Here is a 14,309-nt window from a genome sequence, read left to right as displayed (position 1 = left end):
ATTAATACTATGCATTGTCTGGATAAAATATAATGAAATAGCCTAGGCCAAAGGTTTTCACAATGGGGGCCGGGAGGTTGTGCAGTAAAAATAAAAAGGAAAATATAAAAATATTCCAAATTATTATGGATACTGTTATAAAAGTATTATGGGTAGGCCTATTATAAAATGGGTATCTTTATAAAAATATAAAACTGTCAGAGTAGCCCTGCAGCCGATTCAACACGTAGCTATAATAATAATATAATAGGCGCAAAAGCTACCCAGTGTTTCCTCTATATTGATTTCTGCCACCGTAGTATCAGAAATCGGGCGGACGCACAACAGGGTTTCCGCTATGTAGCTACATCCCAGCTAACAATTTTTGGTTCCCAGAACATTCTGGGAACGTTCGGTTTTGGTTGCGCGAACGTTCCCTGAAGGTTAGGTTTTGGTTGTGTTTTGGTTATTATGGAAAGTTGGTTGAACGTTCTGGGAACGTTCGTTTTTGGTTACATCGAACCTTTAGAGAACGTTCCCCTAACGTTGCAACCTTGATGGAACGTTCCCCTAACGTTCCCCCACCGTTGCAACCTTTAGATAACGTTCCCCTAACGTTCCCCCACCGTTGCAACCTTTAGATAACGTTCCCCCACCGTTGCAACCTTTAGATAACGTTCCTCTAGCGTTATTTTTTACAATCCCATAACCTTTAAAAAACTAACAACCATGGTATCAAAAAATAAAAAAAACTTTTATATAAGAATCCGTTTTATTAGCCATATACTGCACAAGAGAGACAACATACATATAGGCACATTAACACAATATATTGTATAAATGTAGAATGCAAATCTGCCCTACAAAGGAAAACATGTTTGGGCAAAAATGAGTTAATGTCACTTTTGGGGTATTTGAGACCTCCTTTATCATGTGAATAAATAACGTGAGTCAATTTGATTGTTTTAACAAGAAAATAAAGACAACCGTAACATCCAAAACCATACGAGAAACCACAGCAGAACGCCGTAACAGCTGTTACGGATCTCTGCACGCTAAAGTTGAGTGTTCGGACTTTGTTTAGCCAGGCATCAAGAGAGAGGTTACTGTACCGCCGTGATCTTACTGTACTCTAGCCTCGTCATAGCCTACTGTCAGTTTGCCGCTTTTAATTGTCAACAAACCACGTAACATACACATGACGTATCAAATAAAGTGATGATTCCTATTCTGTCAGTGACAGCCCGGAGCTAGCTACATCGCTAACGTTGATGCTGACACACCTCCTCACTTGGCGGAGCCTCACATCAGACGCTGAAAACCAGTTATTAAATACACAGCTGGCATCCTACCTTTCCATGCAATCCGATATAATCCATGGAAGATATAATCCATAGCAATGCACGTCATCTGCTGTAGCCTCAACAATCCATACGTGTTTGAGCTATATTTCCTTCTTGCAGGTGTTCATGTCAAATCTCACACATCCATAAATCCATAAAAGCACTAAGCTAGTTATTGCTAATGCCTGTACAAAGTATGCTAACCTAAATGTTATCTCAGAATTAAAAAGTAGTAATCCAAGTCGAGTTTGGTGACTGTGCATCTTAAGCAGTTTGGTGGCCCTTAGTGTTAAACATTATATATTTATTGTTAAACAATAAATATACCTTTGTATTCAATTATAATTAAATTATCTTTGAGAAAATACTTCTTGTATTTTTTCATACTGTACTGCAAAGTTACTTATCTGTCATACTGTTAAACTGTGTTAGTGTTGCCACACTATCCTGATCATTATAGCAGTAAATAGGAACAAGCAAAGGTTTTCTATATAATTTAAAACAAATACCATGATGACTAGACCTTGGTTAGGTGTTCTTATAATGGATGCAAGTATGGTGAACAGCAAGGAAATATTGATTATATGTCAGTTACTGCCTTTTGCCTTTGCGTGACTCCTTGTTTTTGGCACATGATACAAAGGAAGAGTACAGGAACTTTGCAGGGCAGAAATGTAGAGTGCAAGATGCATATTGGAATGATAAAGTATGTAATGTGTAGGTGAAAGGCCAAAGTGGGGATGACCCCACTTATCAGCAGTTCAGAAGCGTGATGGCAGAGGGAAAGAAGCTGTTCTTGTGTCTGGTTGTTTGTGTGCAGGGATCTGTAGTGCCTGCCAGAGGGGAGGAGGCAGGAGGATGGCAACAGTGTAGAAGATGAGCAATAGCTCTTGTGGTAGGCCATGCTTCCGCAGTTGCCGTAGGAAGTACATCCTCTGCAGAGCCTTTTTAAGGATGTTGGACTCCCTCTTCAAGTCCTGGGAAATGATGGAGCCCAGAAACTTGAATGAGTCGACCTTTGACACTAGGCTGTTGGATATTGTGAGGGGGAGCACTGGGGGGTCCTCCACGTCTGCTGCAGTCAGCGCGGGGAAGTTTTTCTGAGAGGCCGCTAGAGTAGCAAGAAGAAGCAAAGTTACAAGTCAAATTAAAACCCCTTATCAGCCAAGCTACGCATAATACTGATGTGAACAATAAAATAACACCTGTCTGTTATAACCCTGCAGATTGTCAGGTCCTGGAAGGCCTTTGTCTTTCTGCCCTGCAGGCTATACGGTTTTACGTCATTGGTTGAAAGGTTATCAGAAAAAGTTGCTGTAAAACAAATACAGAAATACAAATTACACATGTAGAACAAAGTGGAGAGCTTGTACAATCTCATTTTGTAAGAGAAGTCAGTTCAGTTATAATGATATTTTAATTTATGCAATTATATAGTGTTACCTTAGGGCAGGGTAGGGCCACTTAATTACCATTTTGTTCCTCCTCTCCTGTTGACCGAGACTCCTGTTGAACTCCTGCAGCTCGATGACTGTTGAGCAGGGCAACAGCAACACGTCATCGACTGGAGCAGAGGGAGGTGACTGGGAGCTCCTTAAGAGCATGAGCAGCTCATCCATCTTTTCCTCAAATGTGTCCATCCGCTGTGCCATGCGGGTAATGGAGGTCCTCATGGCTATGGAATAATTAATGGTTTTAGTTGTTATACATTATAACAGTCACGTGATATGCACTAGGTTGAATTTCAGTAGTTCCATAGGAAATATGACTGGTTTCTTAAATGCATGCATAAATGTTAACTTACACTCTGTCCTGAAATGCTTTCTTGCTTGTGGAATGGATTCATCTGAAATAAAAGACTATACAATTTGTACTGATTGCAAAAAGAATATATGAAGTGTAAATAATGTAGTCTGTACTTAAGGTCTTACCATGATTATCTAAATAAACGATGGATGTATTTAGACAACCAAGGAGGTGTAATCATTATGTTATGCTAGATTAGCCTGCAGTTTTGTGAACAGAGCTTCTGTTAATACATCCATGGCTTTATATCTCATCCACGTTACAGGCTTTACAGCATACAGCCCTCGGATGTATCACTGCAGTCAAGCCAGCCTCCACTTCAAAATGAGCGGTCAAACTAGCCACCCCTATATTTCGCGGTGCGCGTATACACTTGCTATTACGGTGAAACTAAAAAGAGGAAATTTTCTGACGAAGGCAATTTCCCATTCATTTATTCTGTCTGCCTGTCTGTCTATCTGCCTGCCTGTCTGTCTGTCTGTCAGAAAGAAAGAAGGAAAGATTGTTGCACACCTCACAACCTCTGTGACAACTGCATGATATGCTGAATTCCAAAATAAGAGCCCCCCAAAACTCAAAAAAGTCCTAGCTTCCACAGACCAATTTCACCTCAGCTGGAGAAGGACTCCTTCTCAATGTGTGATCTACAATGTTTCAGGACATTCTGATGTTGTTTTCCAAAATAAGAGCCCCCCAAAAACTCATATATACGCTTTTTTGTCTACACATTCAGAAAGTTATAAAAATAAAAGTCCTAGCTTCCACAGACCAATTTCACCTCAGATGGAGAGGACTCCTTCTCAATGTGTGATCTACAATGTTTCAGGACATTCTGATGTTGTTTTCCAAAATAAGAGCCCCCCAAAGCTCATATATAAGCCGCTGTTTTGTCTACACATTCAGATAGTTATAAAAATAAAAGTCCTAGCTTCCACAGACCAATTTCACCTCAGATGGAGGAGGACTCCTTCTCAATGTGTGATCTACAATGTTTCAGGACATTCTGATGTTGTTTTCCAAAATAAAGCCCCCCCCAAAACTCATATATTAGCTGTTTTGTCCATACATTCAGAAAATCATAAAAATAAAAGTCCTAGCTTCCACAGACCACTTTCACATCAGATGGAGAGGACACCTTCTCAAGGTGTGATCTACAATGTTTCAAGACATTCTGATGTTGTTTTCCAAAATAAGAGCCCCCACCCAAAGCTCAAATATTAGCTGTTTTGTCACACATTAAGAAAATCATGAAAATAAAAGTCCTAGCTTCCACAGACCAATTTCACCTCAGATGGAGAGGACTCCTTCTCAATGTGTGATCTACAATGTTTCAGGACATTCTGATGTTGTTTTCCAAAATAAGAGCCCCCCAAAACTCATATATTAGCTGTTTTGTCCATACATTCAGAAAATCATAAAAATAAAAGTCCTAGCTTCCACAGACCACTTTCACATCAGATGGAGAGGACACCTTCTCAAGGTGTGATCTACAATGTTTCAAGACATTCTGATGTTGTTTTCCAAAATAAGAGCCCCCCAAAGCTCAAATATTAGCTGTTTTGTCTACACATTAAGAAAATCATGAAAATAAAAGTCCTAGCTTCCACAGACCAATTTCACCTCAGATGGAGAGGACACCTTCTCAAGGTGTGATCTACAATGTTTCAGGACATTCTGATGTACAGTTTCAAAATAAAAGCCTGTCAAAGTCTTGAATATGAGACAAATTAGATATGATTTTGGATTCAATTTAAAAGTAAACACCCTGTTATCAAACAATAAATCCACTTCAGGGTTATATTACACGACCCCGTGGTGTGACTCATTAAGTATCAAGACATTCTGATGTACAGTTTCAAAATAAAAGCCTGTCAAAGTCTCAAATATGAGGCATATTTAGGCTGGTGACAAATGGTCAAAAAGGGCTTTAGTTTTTGAGATACCCCTACTGGAGGTAGAACTAAACCCAACAATGTTTTTCCTCATCCCTAGGGTCTCCCATATATGAAATTGATTCTTGGCTAAAGATATTTTACTGCTAAGATTGTTAAATTAACAGATATTGTTACACAACCCAAAACCAAAGAAGAAAAAATAAAAATATAGCCTGTCCATGGGAGTTAAGGCATCTAAACTAATGCAGATCAATCACACAAGCTCTGAGAGCTTTGAAACTTAGCATGTTTGTAGTCAGGAAGTTGCTTTACCTACTAGAAAAGACTGGATATGAATATCATGATGTATGGAATAAATAAAGACATACCTAAAATAGGCGAACATGCAAAAAATTAATATCTATGCAGAATGTTTTCATTTACTTTGTGGTTACTTTGCCAGGGATTATAATAGAAACACATATGATTTCTTGTTGGAAAAGTGGGGTTGTGCTTAATCCAGCAATACCAAATGTGTAAATATAGCATGACAAATCAGGGTGTTCTTTCACTCAATGTATGATGTGTCTAAAATGAAAGAAGATGGAACACTGACATAATTTAGTCTCAAGTCCAAAGCCCATTATCAGTGGTATCATATGGCACCTTGTACTATATAGTCCATATGGAAACAAAGATTGAAATCGAAAGATAACACCTTACCATTGCACAAACAGGAGACCAGGATTCAGGATTGCAGTTTGACCTTAATGAGCCTTTTAATAAAACTATAATTTAACACAATACAAATTAAATGACTGTCTTAAACAAACAAATGGCAATCTAACAAAATAAACACTGTGAGGGGGAATGACCCCCCTCATCACTGAATCTCAAGCTCTTTCTAGCAGCAACCATTTGGAACATGAACTGCTTTTGGTAGTCATTCTGGGGGTTAGGCCATCTCCAGTGGCCACTTTGGGGAGGTCAGCTCCCCATGATGTTACCACTGCAACACACCACTGTCACTCATCCACATTGTCATCAGTGACAAAGTGGGTCATATTTGGATAGCCTGGGAAAGGGCAAGAGCAAGACTCTGTGCAGGTCAAGCCCACTGAAAGACACTGGCATTTGGTAGCATCGTTGCAGTTTCCGTCTTTACAGTATAGTAGTGGGTGATGTCTCTAACTTCTTTAGGTGCTGGTGTCTTCTGTAACATCACAGGTTCAATGCACCCATCTTCTTTGAGCCTTCATCCTCCAACTGGGTTCCAGAGAAGAGGTTTGACCAGGTGGCTGTGACGCCACACTGCTGTTTGGTACAAGGCTCTCAGCACTTGTTGGCCCAGTACTGGCGATGTAGGTGCTGACAAAGCTACATACAGGGATATTCTTGAGCAAAACCTGTAACACTGTGCGTGATTTGAGGCTAGGACGGAGGTTCACCTTCCAGCAGGACAATGACCCCAAACACACCTCAATCCAATAGAAAATCTGTGGTCAGACTTAAAGATTGCTGTTCACAAGCGCAAACCATCCAACTTGAAGGAGCTGGAGCAGTTTTGCAAGGAGGAATGGGATGATGTAGATGTGGCAAGCTCATAGAGACTTATCCAAAGCGACTTAGAGCTGTGATTCCCGCAAAAGGTGGCTCTACAAAGTATTGACTTTAGGGGGGTGAATAGTTATGCACATTGACTTTTTCTGTTTTTTATTTCTAAAAAATAATTTTATGTATATTTTTCTCATTTCACTTCACCAACTTAGACTATTGTGTTTTGATTCATCACATAACATTCAGATAAAAAAAACAACATTTAACTAAAGCCTCTAATGTAACAAAATAGGTAAAAAGCCAAGGGGGGTGAATACTTTTGCAAGGCACTGTACATGCAATACACCTTGCACAGTCACATTCTTGTCTAATTGTTGAATGTGATGATACAGATGTAATAGTTTTGCTGCTATACTATTCAAGCAAAGGGATGTTTGGATCCTCAGCAGTGTTTATGCACTCGGGACATGGCCTTAAGGAAAGATTTGTCCCTAGTTGATCGCTCAGAAGCTTGGAGCAGTGCTTTGTGATTATTTACCTGCATGACACGTCCTCACAGGTTGTAACACCACCAGCAGTTTGTACAGAATTGGGAAGGCCACTGCCCTCACAAGACTGAAGACCCATCTTTGTAAGTTACAGGCAATTACTAAATGTGGACTCTCTGGTAGCCTGGAAGAGGCTTTGCCTGTGGCAAGAAGGTATGCCCTCCTTCTGTATGGCCAAAAGAAAAAGTTGGATGGACATCCAACCTGGATGTGCTGAGGTACAGATTAGCATCTACCAGAGATTCGTCAGCAAATCTACCCCAACAGAAGCTGCCTTTCCAGCATGTCTTCATGCTTTCCAGCTTTCCAGAATGTCTTGATACTTACTGGGTCACACTATGGGGTCGTGTACTATAACCCTCAAGTGGAATTATTCTTTGATAACAGGGGCTTCCTTTTAAAGTGAATCCAACATCATGCAATTAGTCTCATATTTGACATTTTGACAGGCTTTTATTTTGAAACTACACATCAGAATGTCTTGATACTTAATGGGTCACACCAAAGGGTACTATAACCCTCAAGTGGAAATAGTCTGTGATAACGGGCGCTTCCTTTTAAATTGAATCCAAAGTCATATGTTCTATTTGAGACTTTGACAGGTTTTTATTTTGAAACTATACATCAGAATGTCTTGATACTTAATGGGTCACACCAAGGGGTCGTGTACTACAACCCTCAAGTGGAATTAGTCTGTGGTAACAGGGCGTTTCCTTTTGAAGTGAATCCAAAATCATATCTAATTTGTCTAACTGTAAATCAGAATGTTCTGAAACATTGTAGATCACACCTTAAGAAGGTGTCCTCTCCATCTGATGTGAAATTGGTCTGTGGAAGCTAGGACTTTTATTTTTATAATTTTCTGAATGTATGGACAAAACAGCATATATATGAGTTTTGGGGGGCTCTTATTTTGGAAAACAACATCAGAATGTCCTGAAACATTGTAGTTGACACCTTGAGAAGGTGTCCTCTCCATCTGATGTGAAATTGGTCTGTGGAAGCTAGGACTTTTAATTTTTATGATTTTCTGAATGTATGGACAAAACAGCTAATATATGAGTTTTGGGGGGCTCTTATTTTGGAAAACAACATCAGAATGTCCTGAAACATTGTAGATCACACCTTGAGAAGGTGTCCTCTCCATCTGAGGTGAAATTGGTCTGTGGAAGCTAGGACTTTTATTTTTATAATTTTCTGAATGTGTAGACAAAACAGCATATATATGAGTTTTGGGGGGCTCTTATTTTGGAAAACAACATCAGAATGTCCTGAAACATTGTAGTTGACACCTTGAGAAGGTGTCCTCTCCATCTGATGTGAAATTGGTCTGTGGAAGCTAGGACTTTTATTTTTATGATTTTCTGAATGTATGGACAAAACAGCTAATATATGAGTTTTGGGGGGCTCTTATTTTGGAAAACAACATCAGAATGTCCTGAAACATTGTAGATCACACCTTGAGAAGGTGTCCTCTCCATCTGATGTGAAATTGGTCTGTGGAAGCTAGGACTTTTATTTTTGGGATTTTCTGAATGTATGGACAAAACAGCTAATATATGAGTTTTGGGGGGGTCTTTTATTTTGGAAAACAACATCAGAATGTCCTGAAACATTGTAGTTGACACCTTGAGAAGGTGTCCTCTCCATCTGATGTGAAATTGGTCTGTGGAAGCTAGGACTTTTATTTTTATGATTTTCTGAATGTATGGACAAAACAGCTAATATATGAGTTTTGGGGGGCTCTTATTTTGGAAAACAACATCAGAATGTCCTGAAACATTGTAGTTGACACCTTGAGAAGGTGTCCTCTCCATCTGATGTGAAATTGGTCTGTGGAAGCTAGGACTTTTAATTTTATAGATTTTCTGAATGTATGGACAAAACAGCTAATATATGAGTTTTGGGGGGCTCTTATTTTGGAAAACAACATCAGAATGTCCTGAAACATTGTAGATCACACCTTGAGAAGGTGTCCTCTCCATCTGATGTGAAATTGGTCTGTGGAAGCTAGGACTTTTATTTTTATGATTTTCTGAATGTATGGACAAAACAGCTAATATATGAGTTTTGGGGGGGCTCTTATTTTGGAAAACAACATCAGAATGTCCTGAAACATTGTAGTTGACACCTTGAGAAGGTGTCCTCTCCATCTGAGGTGAAATTGGTCTGTGGAAGCTAGGACTTTTATTTTTATAATTTTCTGAATGTGTAGACAAAACAGCGTAGGCCTATATATGAGTTTTGGGGGGGCTCTTATTTTGGAATTCAGCATATCATGCAATGACAGGTTGTGAGGTGTGCTAAAATCTTTCTTTCTCTCTTTCTGACAGACAGACAGACAGACAGACAGACAGGCAGGCAGACAGAATAAATGAATGGGAAATTGCCTTCGTCGGAAAATTCCCTGTTTTTAGTTTTGACGGTCTCACCGTAATAGCAAGTGTATACGCGCACCGCGAAATATAGGGGTGGCTAGTTTGACCGCTCATTTTGAAGTGGAGGCTGGCTTGACCGCAGTGATGTATCGTACGATAAGTGTTTAAACCTAAACCCACATCAGCTCTTAGGGACATGTAAGATATTACGTTAACGTTAGCTAGCTACCTAGCTAGTTAGGTAACTCCATTGTTTAGCTTGATAGCCCCGGCAATTTTGGGAAACGCTAATGATGTTAAATCCATGTAACGGGGTTACAGCATCCATCCCTCAGATGTATCTTAAGATAATACCATGGATGTATTAATAGAACACATGGTGAATTACAGCCTCCAATTTGGACGTGCATTCAGTGAGTCCGACTGAGTTCAGCTCGACTCGCTGTATAATGCTGGCAACCATGTCGGAGCTTTCTTTAAGTTGTTTACCAAAATCTCTCACCTTGTTGTCCAGGTTCCTTATGGTGGTTAAAACATCACCGAGGGAAGGTTCAGTCTCTGTGGCCAACTTTGATGTATCCTCCATACTAGGGCTAGCAGCTTAGCTAGCTGTGGAAAGCTAACTTGTTTCCCGCGTTAGCATACGGGCTAGCAGTCTTGAGCGGAGGAAAGTCTTTACTGTTGACAGCCGACAATGTCCTTCTTGGTATCTTCGTCCTACCTTGCGTTATAACACCGTCGGTGAAGTGTAGTCATCATAGGTTTTAGTCAATGGCAGTATTTCAGTTCAAATTTGGGACCAAGCGAACGGATCTTTTGTCTGTCCTGTTAGCCAGGTGTGTGTACCGGTGTTGTAAACGGAAGTCATGACAGGACTTGAATCGGTCACCTGAGAGCAGAGGCACTAGGCTCGTTCGAGATGAGCCTAGGGATGGCTGAAGTGAAACTGACGTTCCGAAGCTTTGCCAAGATCCCGAAGCGCAGATGTTTCGAAACACTGATCCGAAGCGCGATTCAAAACACTGATGTCACGTGACTACGGCTAAATGAAACACCGAAGTGTTTCACTAGTGTTTCAACAGGTGGCATGGTCCGCCAAATCAGCGTTTGATTGACAGGGTCGGGAACACACATCGCACATCAGTATAAAAGTGAAGTCAACGCACCTTGACCTCGTGGGTTTTTGTGAGATGAGTTTGATTTTGAGATAGCGGATATTTGGTGATATAGTGACATTCAAAGTGCGAGTTGTTTAGTTATATTTAGGCTTACATTTAAATTTACACATTGACTGATAGAGTGAGACAGACAGAGTATAGACCTACATACAGTGACAGATAGATAGATAGATAGATAGATAGATAGATAGATAGATAGATAGATAGATAGATAGATAGATAGATAGATAGATAGATAGATAGGACAGGACAGTTTATGGGAACGTTTTAATGATCGTATCTGTAAAACCCAGATTATACATAATGCTACAGCTGATGCCACAGTGGAAGTGAAAAAATACCTCCACTCTGCGTTTTTGCCCAGAACTCATGATCCCCTAACTTACTGGAAAGAGAGAGCAGTAATCTTTCCTCATTTGTATGTCCTTGCTAAAAAATATCTTTGCATGCCAGCAACAAGTGTCCCTTGTGAGAGGATCTTTTCAAAGGCTGGAGAAATTATCTGTAAAACACGAAGTAGGCTAAGTCCTTCCACAGCAGAGAAATAAATATTTTTGAATGAAAATCTATAAAAAGTGAGACATTGTGGCTTGATTTCTTTTATTAATATTCATTTTTTATGACCAAAATAGCATTATGCACAGTGAGGAGTCTGCAAGCCTTACAAGCTTCACATATTAGAAAAATAATACAATACAATAATACATTTTTTATTTTTTTAATGGCTCGTTATCAAGGTTGTTTCAGATCACCACCTGCCAGTGACCACTAGGTGTCATCGTTGAGACGGGTGTCAGATTGTTTCGAAGCCTCGACACAATATGACACATTTGCTTCAACTGTTTCATTGTTTCACGAAGCCTCGATCTGCCCACCACTAGTGTTCCCGACCCTGTCAATCAAACGCTGATTTGGTGGACCATGCCACCTGTTGAAACACTAGTGAAACACTCCGGTGTTTCATTTAGCCGTAGTCACGTGACATCAGTGTTTTGAATCGCGCTTCGGATCAGTGTTTCGAAACATCTGCGCTTCGGGATCTTGGCAAAGCTTCGGAACGTCAGTTTCACTTCAGCCATCCCTATCAGACACTCAGCACCTCTCCTCTTTCCTCAGATTTTGCACTGGATCAGACTTGTTTAAAGGAAAGAGCATCACTGTCAGCTTCACACAAATTCAGGGATTTCAGAGAAGACCTGTTGACAACTACCCAGATTTTTGACATGAAATTAACAAAGTCTTAAAAAGCAATGTGTGGGTAATGGACATTGTCTAAAATGCAAAGACTTCAGCCAACCGAAACTGGACTGCCATCAGAGGTCGATGTTTAGACTTACTTAATGTGTGATGGAAGTACGCTACATTGATTGACCTTACTGAGTGCCACAGCTTTAACATGCTGATATTTTTCTGCTGCTTTTTGCCAGTTTTGTTTTGTAAGTGGTATGTTTAAGGAAGTAATTTAAAGTGCTCATTATGCTCATTTTCAGGTTCATAATAGTATTTAGAGGTTGTACCAGAATAGGTTTATGTGGTTTAATTTTCAGAAAACCCCATTTATTTGTTGTACTGCACATTGCTGCAGCTCCTCTTTTTACCCTGTGTGTTGAGCTCTCTGTTTTAGCTACAGAGAGAGACATCTCACTTCTGTTTCATCTTTGTTGGGAGTCGCACATGCACATTAAGTACTGCTAGCTTGTCAGTTGCAGAGTATGAGGGCGTGCCATGCTAGCAGCTTATAACATGTGTTACAAAGTGACGCATGTTCATCACGGAAGTAAAGGCTGGACTACAAGCGGTTTGGAACAGTTTGAACAGTGTTTTCCATTGGAGATGGTAAGTCCCTTTGGGGTGGACTTTGGGCTTTTTCACTTTGTAAACCTATAACATGCACAAAAAGATATATAACACGATACAGGAAAGGGGAAAAGCCAGAAAGCATAATATGAGCACTTTAAGATTGATGATTTACATTGCTAGACTTCACCAATATGCCTGAGGTTAAATTGGTTATTTTAGACAGCTTACTGTTATTGTTATTAAATGCATGCCATATATTGATTAATTTGGGCTTTGAGAGAAAAATGGAGGAAACTGTGTTCTATTTGATACATTTAACTTTTTACAACTTGTGTGTTCAAATTTAAAAACATTTGCTATTCATCTAACCTCCATACACACAGAACAACCACCCCCACTGTTCTTTTTGAGAAAACACCACTAAACATCAGGTTCACTTTATAACTTCTGTCGATATAAGTGAGCTGCACAGAAGGGTTCCAACATTTCGCTGTTGCAAATAAACTAAGGCTGCTCACTTATTTTTTCGATATTTATAACAGGGTATGCCATTAACTATACAACTACAATTTACTTGATGAAGATAACTTCAGAAATCGTTATTTGAACACTCATTTCATTTCACCCACAATATCTTCATTTAAAAGGATTTTTTTTGTTCATAAAAAACAAGTAGGTACACATTATTGGTCTTATCTTGTTACAATTTATGTATTTTATTTTATTATTACACTGCAAGCACTATTTTACTTTATTCAGGTGTTCTTCTTGTTACCAAAAGACAACTGGACATGTTCAACACTTCCATAAGCCAATACATGGGTTACTATTATAGGCTTAGATTAAATTGCAGTTAAAATGAAATCATATGCAGTTTTGTATGATATGATTGTTTAAATATGTGAATAAAAAAATCAGTTAATACATGTGTGGATCTTGCATTTTTTTTATCCGTTCTTACAAATAGTGTAAGGACAAACAAAGTAATTTGTTGTGTGTAAATATATTCTGTTAGAAAGAATTCAAAATATTTAGTACATCTTTGATGTGTGAAATAGCTACTATTATATCTGCATTGTCCTCAAATGTAACAGGACACAAACATTTTCAGAAATATAAAATGTGACACAGGCCCAGGAAAGTTAATGATCTATATTGAGTTCATTGTTTATCAGCTGTCTGATAATGATGTCTGAGTTTAATATAGGTTAACTGTTTCAAAAATATAATTTGTTAATTTCAGATTATACTCTGACATTAAGTCCACACAGATATGGAACACATCTTCATCACATGCAGAGGTGTCAAGTAACGAAGTACAAATACTTTGTTACCTTATTTAAGTAGAAATTTTGGGTATCTATACTTTACTGGAGTAATTATTTTACAGCAGACTTTTTACTTCTATTCCTTACATTTTCATGCAATTATCTGTACTTTCTACTCCTTACATTTTAAAAATGTCCTCGTTACTCCTATTTCAGTTTGGCTTGTTTTCATTCCGGATTGTCATCGTTCAAAAAAACACAGACAAAAAAAACCTATCCAGATAAATCGCACCCTCCGGATAGAGTGAATTTAAGTATAAACCCTATTGGTTTGTAATATGGAGCTAAATCAGGGCCAAATGTTTTGTTAATTTGAAAAAAAAAATATATAGTTGAAAAACTAAAGCTTGAAATTGAAAATTTAAGTTTTGGTCAAAACTTGAAAAAAATAAAACCATGTATTCAAACAAAAATTAAGTGTACCAATTTTTCTTTCAGTTTGAAAAAAATTTAGATTAAATTCTGGAATTATTTTGAATAAATTATAAATTTTCATTTTTCACTTTTATATTTGTTTT

This window comes from Perca fluviatilis, chromosome 3 (assembly GCF_010015445.1).
Source record: "Perca fluviatilis chromosome 3, GENO_Pfluv_1.0, whole genome shotgun sequence".
NCBI classification, from domain to species: Eukaryota; Metazoa; Chordata; class Actinopteri; order Perciformes; family Percidae; genus Perca; species Perca fluviatilis.
The sequence above is the reverse complement of the archived record's forward strand: the minus strand, read 5'-3'. Positions refer to the sequence as shown.